The sequence below is a fragment of the Bombus terrestris genome, chromosome 14, assembly GCF_910591885.1.
Source record: "Bombus terrestris chromosome 14, iyBomTerr1.2, whole genome shotgun sequence".
NCBI lineage: Eukaryota > Metazoa > Arthropoda > Insecta > Hymenoptera > Apidae > Bombus > Bombus terrestris.
In genome coordinates, this window is record NC_063282.1 from 9,865,091 (window position 1) to 9,883,217 (window position 18,127).

At 36.4% G+C, this 18,127-nt stretch overlaps 1 protein-coding gene across 1 annotated transcript in view; it reads left to right on the forward strand.

Moving 5' to 3' along the window:
• Window positions 1-18,127, forward strand: part of LOC100646390 (zwei Ig domain protein zig-8) — a 460,535-nt gene that overhangs the window by 49,322 nt on the left and 393,086 nt on the right. The window lies entirely within an intron of this gene.

Consider the following 18,127-nt stretch of genomic DNA (forward strand, 5'->3'; position numbering starts at 1 on the left):
CAAGCCCACAAAAATGAGAAAAACGTGGTCTTGTTCCAAAACCAGATTGCACACTTCGGGCTCATTCGCCTTCTCAAAATTGAGTTACATCACTTTTTTTTTTCTCTATCTCCAAAAGTACTCATTACGCAACGTTTGGTTGTTTTCGTACGATCTCACTTTCTGCTTCCTTTTTATATCGAGTAAATAAAAATATATTTCGATAGAATAAACAAGTATTTTCATGAATGATGATTAAATCCTATAACCAGTGAATTACTTCCTTTTCAGAAATTTCTCTTTGACTTTTTCATTGATTTCATCACGTACCTAACTCATATGTACATATTAGGCACAATTTGCGTTGATGTATATTCTATACTAATTAATATATACTAAACTTCTACACATACTGTAATATACAAATTAATCATTAATTAATTAAAACTATATGATCGTCCAATTAGTTTGTGCCGTCTGTTATTTAACTCTGCTATTTAAATCGATATTTGAAATATACCTTCGGATAATACGAAAAAATGTAATCAGCCCATGTCCTACATTTTCTTATCATCTTAGCAGAAACATTATGTCGTCATTATAAGATTCCTTCGGTTTATTAGACCGCAGATATCTCGGAAATTTAAAACGTGTAAAATATCCGAAGTACTATTTTTAATAAAATTTAATATAAAATTTAGAATCCATCGTTTTAAATTAGTCTCATAAAAATACAAATTTGTTTAAATATTTGCAAATCTATTCATTATTTTAGATTTGTTTTACTTCTCGTGAATATCTTCTAAGCGGCGGTGTGTCTGGCAAGTTTACAAACACCATTTTCTCAGAAACGAGGATACATAGGAAAAAATGTTACCGCATACTTTCGCCTTGTTTTCTCCCATACAGTCACATCGTGCTTAATTATTTTTCTACCGTGTCGTGTATCTCTAGTTATGTGGCTATCTTGGATAACGCGGGCGTCCGTTCGTTAGTTACAAATTGAGCTGAAAAATCCGTGAACTTTCTTGTTTGATCCCAACGAAATATGGCGACATTTTAAACAAAAATTCACGTGTACGTGAACGTATACGGGCACAATGAAGCTTTGTCTCATTTAGCTGATGGTCATCGACAAAGAATCGTCCCGTACTTTAGAAATCAAATAGCTCCATTGAAAGCGGACCAATTCCACTTGCCTGCAGCCATAGCAAAGGTTTATGGACGGAATACGTAACGCTTTGAATCTTACTGTAACTTTAAAGATGCTTGACTAGCAACAAGAGCACCGCGAAATATGGATAAAGCGAGAATAAAGGAGTGCTTCTTCCTACTCTATCTCGCCGGGTCTTCTTCCCATCGAGATTTTTTAATGAAATCTTGTCGGCCTAGCGCCGTTATATGGGTCGTTTTGGAAGTTCGCGGAAGAAACTTGAAAAGATCACGGAACAAGCGGAATTTCGCAGGCAAGAAAAATTCCAAATTGTTACGTTACAGACGGAGGTGCTGTTTGAGTCGCTTCGAATCGTTTCATACGCGTACAATAAAGTTCGCAAGCAAAAAGAGAGTTGTGTAAACAAATTTTATTCTGTATGTTTTCTATAATTTTATTCTATATTATCGACTTACTTCTTCATGTAACACCAACGCATATATAACACGTATATGCGTATACAGGGTGTTGTGCGTAATTGTAGAACGTGGAATATCCAGGAAACAGTAAGAAATATTCATGAAATTTCACGAGCCTCGAGAAAGGCGTACTTCCCTTATTTTTCCTGTCTCGCGGAACTTAATTGGTTTTCCTTTATTACCGCTCTTCGTGTCCTCCGCAATTGAGCACGGTGAATGCGACTTGGTAAATTGGACAAATTTCTTGATACTTTTGACTTTGTACTTTTAACTTGATTTAATTCCATCACGATCTGTTGGTTTTCAGTCATGTTTTCCGATTTACATCCTTTGAACAAAATTGTTGAGTTTATTGCAACTTGTCGGCTAATTTCCAATTGGTTTGAATTCATTTTGATGCAAGGTATGCTATTTTTAATTCAGTTTGCGAAATATTTCATGCGCTGGATTTTCTTTGTAATTCGCCCCTTTTCGACAATCTTATTTCTGTTTATAAGCTTCTTAAAAAATAGAACTGTACGTACTCGCAATCAAACGATTTTCCGAATTTAAACCCCGCCATTTAGTTTGATAAAGAATAATCAAAGAACAAAAAATTTCACAAAACAGCTTTATTGAGAAAACTCAATTTTCGTGCTCCAGTTCTTCAATAAAAAAATCTTATCCACTTTGATCTCGGAAATTATCTTCATTATCGAAAGATCGGAAAGTGTACGGAAACGGTTTATTTCCGCGAATTGTCAGATGCAAATACTTCGCCTTAATAAGCGTTATTTTCGCTCTATGTGTCGTCTTTCTCCGAACGTGTGACTGTTATCATTCTCTTTGTATCGTTTTCAGCATTTTTTAGCTGAAAACGCTGCGAATTCAATGCAGCATGCTCGCATAGAACGAAAAGGGGTGAACGGGGGAAAGTTAATTTGTCGCAACGTATTGCATTTGCGTTGTGACGCGATCTTGTTCGTCGTGGAGGATGCGACGTCGTTGCAACCCGGCAGCAAAACTGACGAGAGATTTAATTTCACGGATCAAAAATTCAAACAATTCGGTCGGAGCCGAAGCCTGGGCGAATTTCACGCGGCGCTGCCGCCGCGTGTTTTCTCGGCACACGAAAATCCTTCGCGTTGCAGCCTTCCTTTTCTATCGCGGTTACAGCCAGCTGCGGAGAAATCGTATGATTCAGTTTAAGCGCTTGGCGCGTTGTGTATCGACGATAAATTTTCTCCGTGAACAGGTACACGTACGACGAGACGTTCGTTCTTCTCTTACTCGCTTAAAAATTTAACTTTTTCGTGTGTAACTTTTTTCAGCCTACGCTGTAGATTAATTTTTAGTAACAACGTCTTAAAGATAAATTATTTTAAAAGAAAGGATAGACGAAGAAAAACTGTAACAGCTTGATTCTAAGAATTTTGGAATTCTGGAATGGTAATCGTTATAAATTGGAAACAGTTCCATTTGATTGAAGAAGGATTTAAAAAAATCGATGCGCTAACTGTAAGTTTTATAACTAGATTGTGAACTTTTACGGCGATGCATATCTTTCATATTACATGTGTTTTGCATAGTTTACACGAACGATATAGTTACATATATTTCTTTGATTCACATTTATTATGATCCATGATACTTTCATAAAATAACTACCGTACAATTAGTTCATTAATTTATATCAAATATAACTGCTCGGAATAAATTGAATTCATAATTCTTTAAGAAACGCAAGAGGGAATGAAATAAAAATGAATTTTGTTAATAAATATTCGAAAACAAATATTGGTTACGATATAATATTGGAAATTTCCAAAATTTTGGGGTCTCGGCATGATACTGAAGCAAATTTAAATATGTATATTTCTGCAAATACCTGTATTTCTTTTTTTATAATCTATAAACTAATTTTTTCAGATAAGTGATACCAATTTGTGATAGAAAAGCTTCAAAAAACTATCGTTATTTATTGTAACGCAAGTTATGATACTAAATATAGGTAGAAAGGAACATGATTCACATTGCGTAAATATAAGTATAATATTTATTTTTTATTACATTAATTGACATATATCTTTCATGATATGGCATATTTCCTACGTATAAGTTGAATATTTGAATACATTCAGTTGCATAAAAGTTCGCAGTCTGTTATAACTTTGACTGGATTTTAATATATTAATATACGTATAATACAAATGTTAAATAAGAGAACAATAATGGTATTTTATAAATGGTAATTTGGTTACGTTAGCATTCTCGTTCTGTTAAACTCTCCACTGAATTCACACTCAAAAGCTCTTGCTCTCGATTCTCCCAGAAACTCTCTGCCTCTCAACTTTGAATTCTGAACTCAACCGCCAACTTTTATCTAGTCGTGCACACATTTTCCGCAAGCATTTATTGTAGCACGCACACATTTCACTTTTCTCTGTTTTTCCTGTCTCTTTCACTCATCCATTTAAATTCTTGTGTAGAGACATATGTACATCCTTGAAACGTGATCTTAAAGCCTGTTCAAAAAATATCCTTTTCTCAGCGTATATCAATATGTTGTATCACCTTCGTAATTATAAGCAAACTCGCGTCAACTGAATCCAACAACTTCATTTTCTATACATATGGTATAGAGAGGAAAGTTCCGGTGAATCGTGTAAACAATAAAACCACTTAAAAACAACTTTGTATTCGTTCCAACTCGGTCGTCCATTATATATGCATGTCATCCACTTATACGAATAGATCTCTCTTATCGTCGGCAACAGGGTAATCGGGATCGTCGATAAAACAATTTCCTCTGAAAACCCTAGAACTTGACAGTATACACAGGAGTTAAAGCTTCTTCCATCGAACGGAAACGCGAAACGCGATAGTACAAGACATCGATACTCTCGTTTTTTCCTATCGCTAAAGAAGAATACATCACAACGATGTCATTTAATCTTATCATTTTCTACTTTAAAAACATCTATATGAATTAGTTTCGAAATAAAAAACTCTGTCGCATTAGTATTGCATGTAAGCAGTAATGTATCGTGATATGATCAATTTCTATAAGAAGTTGAATAAAAATCAAATGCGAAAAGGAATCGTGTGAAGAGGATCGATTGTTGCTTGATGATTAATACGAGGATTAATTTGCTTGTACGTAGGTAACCACGATCGATGAAACTTCCATGGGGAAACTTTGAAACCGGCGCGGATCTTTCATCGTTTGACGGATCTCCGACGCCTCGAATAGCGGTCGGATAGACATTCGCGTGACAATGCCGAGTATCTCGTGCACCAAAGATAATTACATCCCTCTCTGGCATATTATTGTCCCAGTGGACCATTGTTACCTGTCTGCTGGCGATACAATGGTTTCCTCATGGTATCTGCTGGCCTATTGTCCCGTAATTTATATTGTGATTTTATGAGTTTTCGACGGAGCGTAACGCCGCCGTTTGTACCGGCGCTTACGGAATCGCGCTGTAAACAGCAGGCTGTCCCGATAAGAGCGTCACCGAGTCGTAAATCATAGAGGCAGGCTGATGTTCGCTGGTTGACGCTGTTGAATCTTTATCGCGAACGGTTTCGTTCTCTCGTTTATGGCTGTGAAGAAAATTGAACAATTTTGAAAAAGGCAAATCCTGCTGTTTCCGATTCTACATTGCATACTGTACATACATGACACGTTAACGTACCGACTGCCATGTGAATTTTATATATTTTGCCTCGCGAGCTGCAATAGACGGAGATATACTACACCATACCATTCAATTTTTACAAATATTACATTATATTTGCACACTTTTTCTGTGATAGTTATTATTTGTATAGAAAAGGGCAGGTGATATTTATTTTAGTTTCTCAAAAACGTTTTTATATTTTGTCCTTTTTTTGTATAAAATATGAGAAAACGTGATAGCACGTATAGTAGAATATTACAATACTGACAAGAATACTGTGTTTACTATATTACTTCTTTTCTTTATATACTGCGCAATATTTTATTAGACGTAATAATTTTTTTTTGTTGCGAAAGATAGTTATACAGGACAGTAGGAAGTTTCTACAAGACTTCCTCTCTTGATGGAGAAAATTTTTTCTTGAATGAAATGTTTTTTTAGAGAACCAGCAACGTCTCTTCATATTTCTAGGATTGTGTTTTTCTTTTCCATGGAAATATTTCCACATTATTGAAGGATAAGATATCGTAATATCAATGAAATATAGGAACATGTATAGTGTAAATTGAATAGATGGGCAAATATCTAGTGTCGCTTTTTAAGGATATAACTAAGTGTTTACGAAACGCTTAATATCCATGTAAAATGTTCAAAGTAGGTGGAACGTGTTCTTACTTAGGTTCCATTTTATCATTATTTCGGAAAATCGATGTTACTTGACAAATCAACAAGCAACTGCATAAAATCCTAACTCCAAACATATAATTGCATAATAACACGATAAAAATGCATTGTCTTGAAAGTTTCCTTCAGTTTGTGTATATCGTGGATTATTATACTTGTTAACTCATTAAAGAGACGAGTGATAAAATTGTAATAGTCAGTGTATATTAAAATCATTTTAAGTACAAGTACAGAGATAGTGTATGCCGGTCGTAATCGTCGCTCGCTCAATGAACAGTAGTTCAACTCTACGCTCGCTATTCGACTCTATGACTCGCTATAATGATTGTCCTAGAGAGCATGTTCGTCTATTTGTATCGACTGGTGGTATTACAAAAAGTTCAAATGTAACTTCGGTTGACGATTAAAAATAACGGCGATAATGTTTTGTCCGGAGTTTGTTCACCTTTGAATTTAGCAAATCAAAACAACGTTGGGACTCCAAAGCACAATAATATGAGTCTCTTTCGATTCGAATCCTCTCATGTGCACGTACTATAAGTTTTCTATACCATCCGAATAAATTGTCTGAAAAATAAAAAAGAAGACCTAAAACCAAACTAAAAATGAAGTAAGATTAACAGGCTGTAAACTTCATTAATTCCTTTTTGTATAAGCTATGGCACAACTGTAATTAGCAATTAAGCGGTACATGCATCAGCTCAGATTTCCTAAAGCAGACTGGCTAACGATGCGTTCTCTGTTCGAAGCGATACCCCAAAAGGGAATAACAAATCACTTTCCAATTCTTCGAATAGGATTCATCGTGAATTTACGACGCCGCCGGTGTTATCAATACTGCATCGAGCGCTATTTTATTTGCTCATGGAGTGCAACCGCAAGCAAGGAGCACAAGGATCTTTCAGCTGATGGGGTTTACACGTTCGTATGTGTTTCTCTCTCTATTTTCCGACTTGAAACGGCCCGATATATGAACTTGCTCGAAATCAAATGCGTGTGTATTGCAGGCTGTGGCTCAAACGTACGTAAGCATATACGTTTATCTACAAACCGATGCTTTATGTTACAAAAACATGCTTTCGTAGTTGCGCCACGCGCTTTGCATTCACCTGTATTTGCATGCACACGCGAGCTTTGTATACGCTTCGGCTGTGTACGGGTTTATATACACATCTGTATCCACTCTGGCTACTGTCCTTTATAAACCCATCTTCAACGTGCATTTATGTGTCCAATATGGCTTGTATCAGCGATGGAACCAAGTTTAATATGTATATTATTATAAATGCAATACAAATAAATAAAATTACCACAATAAAAAATAAAATGTGGCGGCACTCGACAACAAATACCGCCACTCGACACTAACTAGTAACGGACACGATAGCGCAGTTGTTAGCGCTGTCCTGTTTTTGCGACCAGGTTTTCAGGACAGAGATGGAAAGAAAAAAAACAATATCGTACATAAGCACCGCTCTACAGCGACTTAAATTTAAGTTACAAGTGTAAACCTAAAAAAATGTAATTCCGACAAACAAAATATTACATGGCTATGTCGTACCATCACGTATCGGTACTTTTGCCTGAACCATCTCACAACCGAATTCATCGTTTATTATGGAAAATACACATATGTAATACACAAATACTGGCCAATAAACACTATAAAAAAAAGCAGTTGTTAGCGCCTTAGGTTTCGAACGTTCGGGACCCGGGTTCGATTCCCGGCGCCTGTAGTCCTATTTTTCTTCCACGCACAAATAGAAGAATAATAGCGGTACCCCAGCAGCGACATCTACAGCCGGCAACTATAATTATCACGGACAACACATACCACCTCAAAAACAAATAAATACAAATAAATAATGTATAATATTATAAATCCGATTCAAATACGATGACCAGTATTCACTTCTCAGAATTTGGATACTACTCGCAAGATACTGTAAGCAGCTACCTAGCGACATGTAAAAATTTGGGAGAAAATATTCGCCGACAGCTTAGGTAGCTTAATTTGGAAAGCACCTGCCCGATAAGCGGAAAATCCTGGGTTCAAATCTCCGGCCCAGCAAGACCCGATCGGCTGAATATGTTTCATCTTACAGTGCAAGTTTGTTCGCCGTACTCGCCAAGTATTCGATCTTCACAAGCCGGTTTCGAACCTCAGGACGAGTACTTGCAAGTTTCGATAATCTGCTTATAACTACTTTGATACTCGAATGGATCGAACCCCTTACAAGCAACAATTGAATCACAAGGGTCAGGAAGAAGCACACCAACGTCTCTGTTGAATTTCTTCTAACAAATTTAGGAAAATTATGCACGACGAACAAGGCTTCCTACAAATTCTATTGCAACGTTTGCATTTGTAATTGTTTAAAAGGTAGCTGCCCGCCGGCGATTTCATCCGCACAGTATTTCAGTTCATGTTTATTATCTTCTGTAAATTCGGCCAATCGCGGGGAAACGCAATCGCAAGGAAACACATCAACGGGAGTCGTAAATTCCCATTACGATTATAATAATCGACGCCGCGAATAGATCGATCCCCTGATTTCCGTTGAGATAATAGGTTGAGTTGGTATAACACTGCGATTAACAGGGTTATAAAATATATATTTCCTACAACTTTACACTGATGAGTTTACGCCATTGCTTAAGATACAGGCGACGAAGAAAAGGTTTACTCGTAGATGAGAGAATCCGTGTAGATGTTGACTGATCTGAAGACCGAGATTGAGTATGGGTAGATAGGTGGTCTTCGAAGATATCTTGAGGTTGAAAGTATTCGAACTGAGATAGAACTGCTTGAATGTTCAGTTGATATAGACTCCCGATGATAGACTGTTCTGTCGTTCCAAGAACAAGTTGACAAGACTAGAGGGATGTAGTGACTGCTCTATAGTTTAGAGAATAAGTTGATTGTTCTATAGGTTCGAGAATAAGTATAGTTGACCCTCTTGATGGCGTAGAAACAGTAGAAGCAGTATAGATGATGTGACTGCTCTGTAGTGATGAGAGCAAGTCTAAAGGGATGTAGAAGTTGAGTTGAGCCTCCTGTTGTCGCAAAAGCAGTGAAGCTCGTTCTTATGTGATTATGGAGGAAAGCTCGGTAAGGATATGCTCTTTGAACGAAGAACGCGGATTCATTGCTCACACTTTTTAGTTAGGAAAGTGAGGGTACCGATTTGCGATGCCGATTGGTTATGACCAACGTTAGCAATAAAGATAGAAGGAAAAAGCCTCCTATCAACGTGGCTCATGGGGGTGACTTTGTTTATGGGAAAAACCAGCTTTTCAACATACAATACAACATACAATAGACCTAAGGATTGTTTTATGTACCAGCTATAAACCGAAAATACTTGCAGGATTAAAGGTTCCTGCAAGCTAATAAGACTCGGTTTATGGTGGGGCCTTAGGTTTATTGAGGGCCTCTCTAATGATGCTTGGGCCTTTTCACGTGACGTAACACCTTCTGTTTGAACACTTTTTAGGAGTTGAATGTCGACAAACGCGAAACGCGTGTTCGTTTATTTTTAATGACAAGTTTATATGAAGATTTTCGAATGGCTTTAGAGGACATAGAGATGCTGTTATTCTATAAAAATGTTTTACCCTCTTTTTACTCTTTTACTGTTCGGTTCCTTATTTCCAAAAATCCTTCCTTATTCCACGCTTACGTTATAAAAGAAGTATACTGCTCAAATTTGACGTTTGTAGGTACAACGGCTTGGGTTTTGCGTTGATAAGTAGATCAATTACTTTTGCATTATATTATCAGGAATAATCTGCTTAACTTTATTACTTGGAATATTTCGTTTGTTTCTGATAATATTAAAAAGTATTTCAGGTACAAGTTGAGTGATTTTGAGAGAGACATAATTTGACATGATTATTTTTTCCATAGGTGAAGGCGTATAAAAGTCATTGATGTTGTTCTTAATAGATTCATGTATTTCTTAATTTGGTCCAACTGGATATTGTCCACAAAAAAATGTTAACCTATTTATGCTTAATTAAAATTAATTAAGAGCTATTAGCAGACATTTTAGTAGATATGTCAACTTTAATTTTGCAAAACTTAATGTATGAAAAACAAGGAAAGATGCGAAGCGATATTCTATACTTATAAAGTTAAATGGGCTACCCAGTATATGTAGATAGATGATAGCTGAGGAAAATGATTTTAAGTGAATGGAGAATTTCTAGCAAGAATTTCATAAAGTTTCCTATGTATTCAACTAGTGTTTGATTTTCATTCGAAACACTTTTTTTTTATAGTATTTTCCAATGTACTCTTAAAGAATTTGGATCTGTCGCGTTTAGATTCGAGTCTACTTGAAAACGTTGCTTCTTTTCTCCGGGGCATTTACGAAGATTTTTCCGAAACATTCGATCGATGAACGTTCGAACCTACTTTAGCTTATCACTGGTTTGTGCGCGCACACTATGTTTCTGTGTGTTGGTGCACTCCTCTCACAGCTACTTCCTTTACCTATATATCTGATTACATACGCGTTCTCTCTACTGCGAGAATGTTTCGAAAATGTCGCGGTTTATGAAGCGACTCTCTTCTTCCTTTGTCCCCGAATCTCGAATTTTTCCATCAAGTACGGATCGAATGGTCTTTGAGCCATTTGCGGATGAAATTTCGGTTTTTATCAATAAAAAATATATAAATCGTCCCGTGTAGGTTTACACAAATGATATTTTTCTCTCGGAAAAACCGCCGACGAGAAAACATTTAAAAACTGATGGATTTCTAGAAAAAACAAAAATTGAACAGAGAACGTAATACGAGATACAAATAGCCCGTTCATATTTTGTATGGTTATAAATTTGAGGGATTTTTATGGAAAAAATTTGGTGGCTCGCTTGCGTTGGTTCTCGCATTGAAGAAATAATTACAGAATTTTAAACAGACGAATTTAAAATATTTGTATTTGCTAATTGCATGAGATAATTCATTAAGTAAAAGAATAACAATGTAAGTTAAAACTTTGTTATATTCAACCGATGTTATTATAGTTCCTTACCGATATAGTATTTTAAAATCATGTCATGTTGATGGTTACTAAATGCTATTATCGAGTTTCGTGTATGGTAGAACGTAATACCATGAATGTTAACAAACAGCAGTAAAACTTTCCAAAGCATACAAGTTATTAGTCAAGATGCAGCTGCGTATGGTTGCTTGATACCAATTTCACCCAAGAAGTTTCTTGTTTCAGTTTGTTAGCTTCATAGACGTTGCATGCAACTGAAAATCGCAAGACTCATGCCTAAGCAATAATTTAATATTTTCAACTAATTATTTAGTTCATTAGACATATGTTATGTACATATTGTTCGTAAATGTTAGGTTTGCAACATATACAATGTCCGATTTTTGTATACTTCATATTGTCCTAAAAAAGCTGTTTATACATAAAAAGTAAAAAATTCAAATTGTGTGTGAGGAAGAGAATTCTCAGCTTTAAAGTGATACATAAAATAATCTAATAAAATAATCATAAACAAAGATTGAAATATTTGTTGGAAACCATTTCATCTTTATACTGTGAATATCGCTTTCATTCTCCTTGTAATATCAATTGTTTTTTTAGCGTTTTGACGGCCACACGTTTCGGCGCAGATCTTACGCACCTTTCACTTAGTCTATTATTGTACAATTATAATACACTTTTCGAAAAAATCACATTAAATTTATCGTCATTATTGAATCTTTATCACACTATCTTAATGTTATATGAATTTATTTATTTATTTCCTTGTTGTCCCATATAGTTACAAAAATCGGGATTATAATCATTTTCTGATAGTTCACTTTCACTGGTTCATGAGATTTACAAATTGTCGATCTTCTCAGTGCATTTGTAAATCGTTCCACTTCAACAGAACATTATCAAATACAAAAATCATTTGTTCACGCGTAAATGCTGATTGAATTAAAATAAAGGGGCTGTAATTACGTAAACGTGATTTGTTAAGTGCGGTACAAAAAGGTGTCTGTTCTGATGCAGATACAGTATGTTATGTAGACGAATTAAAATTTCACTTGTCTGTCAAAGAGGAACAAGCTAAGAAACTTAAAACATTTTTAAATTAAACAAAATAAGAATATATTCATGCTACTACACAAGAGAAAGAAGAAGGAGAACGTATAATTAAAAAACAAGAAGAAACGTTATTTGAAAAACAAGAAACAATAGACGTCTTATTAAGGGCATATTAACAAGCACTTAACAAAAGAAACTAAAGCAGTTAATATACTGGAAGAAGAATTAGAAAATCGAGAAGAAGCTACGCTGTATTATGAGAACAAAGTATAAAATATGCAAGAGCAAATAAATAAATTGGAAAATGAAAAATTGTTGTTATTAGATAAATTTGAATTATTTAAAAGGACAGTTGATACTACAAAGAAACAAGATTCTATTAAGATGCCATCTGTGGTGGCTCTGACGTCGATTGAATTGATGTCTACTATCATGTTGGTGATGTTGAAGAGGTATAACGCAGAAAATGAAGCACATCATTTCCGCACGAGACTGTTCTTTCCGACTGCTGAGAGGTTAAACGATTCTCACTCCACGATTGCTTGAAGAAGATGTTCGCCACTCAAAAGCTCGCACGAGACTGACCTTCTTAGATTCGATCTAGCAAGGCCCAAACGAAAGTGCCGAAAAAATATGCATGTTGATCGGTTTTCGCCGATCAACGCAAGCAAATGGCCAATCAGCGGGTGCGCTCGAAACGCGGAGATTCTTGATGGGAAGAGATCTTGGAAGAGAATACTTTGAATTTAATTAGACAGGGCTCACGGAAATTCTTTCGGATGGTCCTAGACCGATCGGATCGTTGAAATTACCCATATTATCCTTCGGAAGTCACGGCGTTAATGACACACCCGGCCATTGAGACCACAACGGACATGGAAAATTAAATTACAGTTAGAATCACTGGAGGGAATGATTCTAAGCATTCAAATCTTGACTCAAACGCAGCCTATTGATTGCGAATGCGTGAGTCATAAAATTACCGATAAAATTATCAACCGAAAACGTTCGCGTCTTCGTCCCTTCGGACGAAATACTTTGTTACTTTTAGATTTTGAATTGTCACGATGTCTATTAGACGACATAGTCGTGGTTCTTTGCGTTTCGATCGCTCTTATTTTTAGTTACTTACTTAAAGTGCACTGCAGATCAGAAAATACACTAATACACTACAGATTATAAAATACGCAAAGACTAAAAAAAAAAAAAAAAAATACACAAATGAATCGAAGTGTCGTCTGAGATTTGAGTTAATTGACCAATCGAAACATCGAATGAAAGTAGTACGGAAAAGGATCGTGGTGCGACGCCTAGACGCATTAACACTTGAGTCTGGAACGCGCGAAGGGCGAAACGTGTCTGGGCGCAAGCAGATCCTCACGAGGGATAACTGCAGAGAAAAGGGTGGAGTAGAGGCCGCGCACGCTTCGTCAGCGTCTCCAACCTTTCGGCCTTTCATTAACTCAAACAGCCCGGCTCCTTCGTCCGTAGAGCAGCTAAATGTAACCGTAGTCCCGGGCCGGATTGCATTCTGGAAGGTTGCCGGCTACGGCATCCGGTGAAACTAGCCGTTTCTTTCCGCTTGGCTTTCTCCTTTTGTCCGGTTGAAAATTAACGAGTAGTCAGGCAATCACGAGTTCACACCGCCGACTGCTTTGCACAGTTGGTCGCTGCTTGACAACGATAGAAAATAGGTTCACCGGTTAGCATCATTCCGAATAGCGGAAACAAAAAGTAAATAAAAGATAAAGCAATACATTCAGCGATTTTAGGAGAACGGATGTTAGATATGTTTCTTCTGTAAAAGATGGTTCAGAAACGCTTATTCATTTATTCGAGGGTACTCGCACGCTATTAAATGGTTTAGGGCATAGAGAGTGTTTGAAATGAGACATATAAATTGGTCTTTTCTACTCAAAATATCCCCGATATTTTATCCAAATAACCAGCTAGCTTTCTCCTAACAAGTTTTGTTCCTTTGAAAGTACATCGAATCGAGTAGCTATTGAGAATCATGACGCGTCGAGTTCAGCCACACGTAAAAACTGTATTTTACCGGAAGAAGACGAAAGAGGGAAGAAAGCGGAGGTTAAGAGCATATTTACTGTATTGGTATTGGTATCGTAAGTTTAATATTTGAAGTACCAAATGGGGAATAAGTGCGATAATAATTCGTGTCTGCAAACTTTGCCCTTGCTCACTGCGTATACTATTTTTATTGATATCAAACTGAGATACAAGATCAAAAGTACTAAACTCTCAGTAAATATCGTATATTTGTAACTACTCGCGATTTTAGTTTAGAGAAAAGTTATTGAAAATTGCAGAAATTAAGAAGCCTTTTTCTATCGAGGTTTTATAATCTGAATATGAAAATGAATATAGATAGATGACAGAAATATTTCGAAAAATTACATAGATACAATAAATGATATTTTGTTTCATTGACTAAAAGAACTTCTATTTGAACGATTATTTCGATAACGTTCGATGCTGTTTTCCAATAGAATGCACAGTAACGATGGTAAAAAATTATTTGACGCAAAGGAGCTGTGTAAAGAGGAGTTATCGTGGCGAGAGGAGGGAAGGGGATGAAAACGCAAGGAGAAAAAGAATTTTATCCCTCTCGGCGTGCTTCTCTCGTCTAACCCCATTCACAGCTTCGTACGATGCGATTTTGGGGTCCTGTATCGTGGAAACTTTTTGCCCGCAAACAAGAATAAGTACTTCCACTCATTTCACGTGCTAGTCGTTGTTCCTTTAGATGATAGTCGACTCGAAATACGAGATCGGCTCTACAAGATTACTTCTAACGAAAACGTTTGCACGTTCTACATTATTCGTCATTCTCGTTATTAATTTCTGCCTATAATGGCAATTCATTCGTCGATTTAAACGAATATCGTATCTAGTGTAGATCGATAATGAAACCGACTGATATTGTTATTTTACTCGATCACGCGCGTTCAATTTCGAAATTTGATATTTTATCGAGATTCGTATTTGTATTGAAGATTATTTGTAAATGATCGTTGCATAACGAGTCACTTATCACCGAATTTATGAGTTTGTTACACACACGTAACCTAATTAAAGTTCCTGCGGCCGTGTCGTAGCATGAAAATACGCTCATAACGTGCTGAGTCACGTAGTCAATACTTGCATCTGGATTCAGTGTTTGGTGCATCGTGGCAAATGGCTTCACGTCCTCCTTTTCCAGCCTATATCTCCCAGGCAAGCAGAATTTTTTCGCTGAGAATTTCGTTTGATAGGTACTCCACAAATAATCTCCCCTAACTAGCGCTTTAATTTCCATTGATCATCGATAAGATATCCGTGTAATAAAAATTCCTGAATTCTCTGTCCAAACAAATACAATTGAATAGTGGAAATAAATAAGGTTGCAAGTTCTAAAAGATTAATCTTTCGAGAAGAACAATTTTCCGTTTAACAAAATGTTATTTATTGACAAAATATATCGAAACTTATTTATTGCATATATCACACTGTACTTTACATAATTTTACAATGTTACAGTTATATTATACATAACTATATGTACTTGTAACAATAAATTTACGCAAACAAAAGATAATCAGTAAATGCTATATAACATCTTAAAGAAATCTTATATATTAATTATATCTAAAAGTAGATACATCTGCTTTGTCTTCCGCGACTCACGCAATTATCCCTTGTCCTTTCGACTTCTTTAGTCGGAACTGCTTTTGTGTAGAATCCATCGTTGCCAGCAGTATTTCGTTTTAACAGTATTCCCCTGCTGTTTTTTAGTGGCGCAGTCCAATTCCTTTAATATCTGCAGGCAGAGTACACGAATTCGAAACTTTCCACGCTAGAATACTACGTGAAAAAAGAATCAGCCCAGATTTCGCTGACTTTGCGGTGCCTTCCTCTCTTAACCAATTCCGCTTGCTTCGGCGATTTTTTATCATGATGGCTTTCGCATTCATGTAGTCCGGATCATCAATGATCGTGCAACAGCTCGATATGTTAATTAAGTTTGCACGCTAGGAAGATTTCTTAAACGTAGCAACAGTAAATATGTATGTAATATATTTATATCAACTTTGAAAATAAAGGAAAATATGTAGCGGCACATAAGTCAGAGGACGATGCGAATCGAGAGCGACTCATGTTGTTGTTTTGCCTTGGGACATTGACACCATCTTGACGTACCAAACGTAGTAATAAACAAAACAATATAGCCGGACAAAACAATATAACCGCTATGTGCAACGTCAATCGAAATTGAATTTAAACTTTTCGGTACTCCCCCGACCAGTATAAATAAACGAACACGAGCGTTAAGACAAAGAGTTAGTCTGTAGTCAATCACGAGTCTTAGTATAGTTTTTATACGAATAGTTCTTGTAGCGAGTTAGTATCGAGCGAACGTACGCATACGCATATCGAGCAACACTTAGTGAACGACTAACTCTGTGCTGCAAACAGTTTTAAATATATTGACTACACTAAGTATCAACTCGTCTCATTACTATATACACCAACACGTATAGTCATCCTCCATAGATGTCTCAATTAGATGTATATATATATTTTTGTATGTATATTCATTGATTTTTCCGAAACAGTTTCACCAATCGCAATGATTGTTTTTGCATCTTGCAGGATATCTCTGTGTTTTTTCGTAAACTGTTGTTTATTGCAAAAATCTATTGCTCTGCGTTGGACTAAGTTGTCGTGATGAAAACTTTTACATCTTGTAGGGATAGTCCATCGACCGGGTCCGTTTACAAAATGTCGTCAATTTCTTCGTTCTTAGCTACAGTCGTTGCAAATAACTCGTTATTGATCGATTTCATTTCATCGCGTCTGATCGTTCCACCGGAAAACTTGTCGCTGCAAGCGATGAAATTGGACAGTTTCTTTACAAAATTGTCTCTGAAAGCGTACTTCGTCCGTTTTTCTACGTAGGTTCATCGCTCAAAGCTGATTTAACCCGTGTCTTTTATTACTGACTCCTCGTTTCGAGTATACTTGAGTCGTATCTTTGCACACTGAAGAAGTCCTCATCGTAATCTTTGAATTTCTGCAAGTGCTCTTCCGTCATGCGGTTTATTTGGGACTTTGTTGGTGCTAGAGCAGATACGGCTACAGCGTCTAAATTGTTCACGCAACTAAGAACGATGTAAACCTTCAAAATTCTTTTCGCCAAGATCAGTTACAGTCCTATTTATTATAATCCCTTGCAGTTTACATACAATTACTGTCGAAACTACGGATAGGGGCTGACATTCTTCGTTCAACGTCTCCAAAATCTTTGGTCATCTGAAGTATTGCTACTGCTGAAAATATCGGAACGTAGTCATCGATATCTTTGAATCGACTTTCGATGGATTCGTTGTCAAATTTTAATAAGCATCGAGTTTGAAATTCCCCATCTACCGGCTGATTTCTTCGAAGTGCTGGTCATGTAAATTTCTTTACGATTCCCATTGCTCTGTATGTCAAATCATCAGAAATTGATATGTTTCGTTTGCGATATAACTCGTGATCAGTCGAAGAGTACTCGGTTTGAATCCCGAAAGGCCTGGTCGATTTTTCAGCCGACGCAACTTAGTCGTAGTTGCGTCTGCTTATTTCAGTGCAGTCTCCGATGCTTATACGTGCAATCGCCGTTCGACTTTAGTTTCCAAGATATATGAAAATATTTTTCAGGGCTTAGAGTAGGTTTAAATTAGGTTTACGTTAGATAATAAATAAAAAGATAACTATATAATTTATATGAGATTTTATAGTACGTTGTTATCAATATTAAATTGACATCAATATTAATTGAAAATATCTGGGCCATAATATTAAAGAATATATCAAGATTAATTAGTGAATTTGGTGATATTTCTATTGCACACCATGACGGAAGCCTCGAACAGTGTTAAATGCAGCAGTCTTCGATGTAACAGTGCGATGTATATGGAAGAAGAAAGGACCAAGCCGTTACCTTTCCTGATGCAAAGATTACGCAATTTGTTAGGCATTCAGAATCGCGTCAGCCTGATTTTGCACGATCCTTTGCCTAATCCCCGGTCAATCCATGCAGCAGTCTGTGGTTCCGCGTGTGCGTTA